Source organism: Meleagris gallopavo, chromosome 5 (assembly GCF_000146605.3).
Source record: "Meleagris gallopavo isolate NT-WF06-2002-E0010 breed Aviagen turkey brand Nicholas breeding stock chromosome 5, Turkey_5.1, whole genome shotgun sequence".
NCBI lineage: Eukaryota > Metazoa > Chordata > Aves > Galliformes > Phasianidae > Meleagris > Meleagris gallopavo.
The window spans coordinates 7,138,821-7,143,256 of NC_015015.2; positions in this window are offsets into that span (position 1 = coordinate 7,138,821).

Genomic DNA, 4,436 nt, shown 5'->3' on the forward strand with positions numbered 1-4,436 from the left:
TAAAAATAAAAAAGATCAGTGTGTTATCAGTTATAAAAATTAATCAAATTCAGATACATTGAAGAGATTATTAGGAAGCGGGAGGAGAATCCCAGATCACCAGGATGTATCTTGAGTTTGGGGAAAGAAGAGCAACAACAACAGAAAGGCATCTTTCACTACACGATTGTATCTGGTTTGTTGTGCAGTGGGTGTCTGCCATTGAGGCATCTCTTTTGCTTTTGTTTTCGTTGATTGGTTTTCCAGGTTACAACTGCAGTCTGATGTTTACAGTGTGTATGTTATTCATAAAGAATTCCTACTGTAGGAATTAAAGAATAAATAACAAGAATAAATTAATGATGGTGGAAGAGAGAAAATGATAGAGAAAACATATTTGATACTCTTTGTTACTGGAAGTGTTTATCTTTTAAAATAATTTTGTAGACTTGATTGTAGTTATTTATTTATTTATTTATTTATTTATCTGGACTTTCAACACTCATTCTCTCTTCACTGTGGCAGTAGTTTGACCTCTGTCCCTGAGCAGGGCTTGTGTTCTCTTTGCTGGGAATCCTGGCTGCACAGCTACAGCACGCAGGATCTGATACACGGTGTTTCTGTCTAAGCCAGACTCTTTGCAGGTGAGAATACCAGATCATATTTGTTCTGCTTTAGTCACTGTCCTTGAGCTGGAGCACATCAGCTGGTATCAGTCACTCACAGGGAAGGCTGTTTTCACTGTGGGTGTTTCTGGTTCTTCTGTAGACATAGTCAAGCTAGACTAATACGGCTGGATGACTTGCTAATCACAGCCTTTATTTATTGACTTTCCAGTGTTGAGAGACAGATGAAGGCTGCAAAGGATGTAACAGTAACCCAACCTGTTGCCAGGAGAAATAAGAATACTTAGGTTTGCTGCACCTTTTAGAGATAGAGATAGATTTTACCTGTCTATATAAATAATGTGCTTATGTTGTACTTGAGATTCCAGCTGCTTATAATGGTATGTGAAATTTTAGAAGTTCAGTTTCATTTACATTCATGCAAATTTGTGTGTTTAATTGTGCGCAGTGTATGGAAAAGTGGCACTATGCATGAAGTACAAGGTAGAGTTTTTAGCTATGTACTCTGAGAAGCTAAAATGTAGTAAGTTGTTATGCATAAGGAACTCCATGCTCCAGAATGTGTTAGTTGTAAATATACTGCAGACTGCAGTGAAACACTCTTGCTGCTGCCAGCTCTACCCATTACAATATTCAGAAGTCACTGTTTGCATGTGTTGCACTGGATGGTTCATACATCTGTGGGATAAAAGTTCTCAGTGACCTTTTAGTGGTCTCTACTGAGTAGGCTGACCTGGCCTTGAGACAGCACTGAGAATGAAGGCACAAAAACGTAGATTCTATCTTTTAACTTGTGAGCACTACATTAGTAATGCCCCAAATACTGCAGTAGTAAACCCAAGAGCCAGAGCCAGGCATGTAACATGGAAACCTCTTGAAAAACAGAAAGGGAGACACACCCCTAATGCCATAAATTTGCTAACAGCATATTTTGCCATGATGTTTTCTGGAAGGAGAATAAGTGATTGATAGTAAACTAAGAACTAGATCCACATGGCTAAGGAATAGCCAGCATTTTAGGTGTCCATTGGCCTAGCAGTTCTGTTTTCTAAGCACAGCAGAAGAAGCGTAAGGTTCCTGCTATCAGACATGACCCAGCAAAGTTGAGAGTTGTTTCAGCTGGAAAGCAGAAATGCCAGAGGGAAGACTTACGCCTAAAAAGATGATTTTTGGACTCAGAGGTTGCTGTGTCAGCTTATAAATCTCAGTAAGGAATTTGTCAAGCGCTGAAGGGCTGTCTCAGCCTTTTCTCATGGAAACTGGGGGCAGAGGCAGCTCACCACAGTAGTGGGAGGCACTTGTAAATCCTAGCACTGTGATCTGAAGCAAGGTCCTCAGCTGTCCCCCAGGGGTGGCCTACCACCAGGCCATAAGCTTCTCAGCATGTCCTTTGGAACTGTTTGACTTTGTGTTGGCAGTTAAATTCTTGTATCAGCAGGAGAAATACCAAAAAATTGATGAGTGTGACAAAATATGCTTCTAGTTTAAGAGCAAAAATTTAATCCCTAAATCAAGTTTGGATTTTGACCTTGGTCTCTTCCAACCTCCCAATAAAAAAAAAGTTCCTTCCTAACACAGAGACCAGTTGTTAGGACTGCTTGTGGTACCTGTGACACACAGCTAACAGCTTCATGTTCCTTTGCAGTGCCAGTAGGAGAAAATGATACTAATGCAGGGTGACAGAGGGGTGCCAAAGACTCTAAACAGCACTGGCTTGAGGTTTTGATCTCCTTGGCAGCATCCAGGGTACCAGGAAGTGCTCTTAGGACATAGCCTGCGATACCTCATGCAGCAGCTTAACAGCAGCCTTCAAACTAATACTCATCTTGTTCATATGACACTGCTTTACTTTCCTTCAGCTTTCCACCCTCTCTGAAACAAAAATGTGTATTTATTTGTTTTAGAAAATCACCTCAGAGGTTTGTCCAGCATTCTTAATTATAAATAGCTTGTTTTTAGTGAGGATGAGTTGTAATTTGAAGAAGAGCTTGTTATAAAATTGGGATTCTGCAAGAACCTCTATTAGACAATAAAATGAAAATCATAGGTCAGAACATCAGCAAACTCTGGACTTGGGGAAAAATGCAGAAGCTCTGGTCTCCCAATGAAAGCAGTCAGGCTTAGTAGAAGTGTTTGCTCTTCTACTTCAAATGTTTCTCAAAAAGATGGGTATAACTTTTATTAAAGTTAAATGAACAAGATGTGTTCTTTAACTTAGATATTCTGATAAAACTATTGCCAACACAGAAGTGCTAAATATTCCTGGGTATCTGTTAATGGTTACAGATAATTACAGAAATTAGATGAGATCAGAAAATAAGGCATTGAAATATGAGTGTTGGTCCCCAAAATGCAGTAAAAAGGATTACTAACTAATGTTTGTAGAGCAGGCAGACATGTAGGAAGTTTATGATCTGACTAATTGAACCAGAAATTAAGGTTTTTATGTTGGTTTCTTTTTTCCGACTAACTGAGAATATGAAAATTACGATTAATTTTGAGGTCACATAACAATCTAGTGCAATAATCATAAAGTGTTTTTACCTGCATATCAAAATATTGTTTATAACTTACATATCACAAGCACTGGACAAGATAACCAGTTAAGAGTTACTGAGTATTCTGTGTTTCAGTCTTTTTGTACAACCACATATGCCAATGGAAATGTATGACATGTAAGTCACGCAGCCTGAGTATCCCATGTACTGGGAAGGTTATTCTAGCCAAGTGATTTTATTCAGCTTGGGAGCTTCACCAGTTTTAGGGAGGGGCAGGTTCCTAGAAAACAAACGGACAGCTGACATGAGGCTCACTTTTCTCAGTTATCTTTCCAGGATGTGTTAAGTACAGCTCAGCCCCTCCTCTCTGCTGCTAACTGCTGTTGCTTAATGCAGAGATTACTCAAATGTGCATTATTCCCAACAGAAGAAATTGTGACTCTCCCATTAATGAAAGCTGCTAAGATTCTAAAATTGTTCACTTCTAAAATGATCTGTGCCAAGGGCCACTAAAGCTGTAGTCAGGAACTTTTGACTCCAGTTTGAATTATGTGTGTCCATTGGAGAGATGGGGGATGTGTCTTTTCTCTTTTCCCATAGTCACTTGAAGCCTGGGGGGGCCATTGGGATTGTGTAATGGATTATTCCTGCCTAAGCTGTTCTTTGCTCGTCTTTAACGCTTTTCAGACTAATATTTATATAAATGAGTATGCCAAAAATGTAGTCCTTAACAGATAGTGGAACCTCTAACAGTATTGAGGTAGCAGGAACTTGAGCGTGTTACTCCAGCAGTAGGGACCTAAGACAGCAAATACCTGGGTCTCTGCTTGGCCATTGTTCACTAAGGATCTCATGGTCCTCTTCATTTTCCTGCTATGTGTCCAGATTGCAAAGCATTGAGCATGCAGTTCAACAAAAGCTGGCAGGCTGAAAAGGTTACAGAGCTGGTGAAGCTGGGACTGATACAATAGCTTTTTGAAGGTTATACATCGTGATTGAAATTCATAGCATCATTAAAGGTAAAAATTTAGGTAAAGGTAAAAATTTAAACGGCACCGTAAGGAGTTTAAATTCCTAATCTAGAAAACCTCTGTATTCTGTGTAGGTAATTTGTTAAGGCATTTCTGACCTTAGGTATGATAAGACATAGTTGTTTCCAACAAATGAAGTTTAATATTTCTATACAATGTTCTGTATTAACAAACAGTGAAACCTCTATGACATAAATAATGTAAATAATGTAAAAAAGAAAAAAGAAATCAGTCATTGTATATAAAGGTATATATATACATGCAGTAAATAAACACATTACTCCAGAATTCCGAAGAGTTTC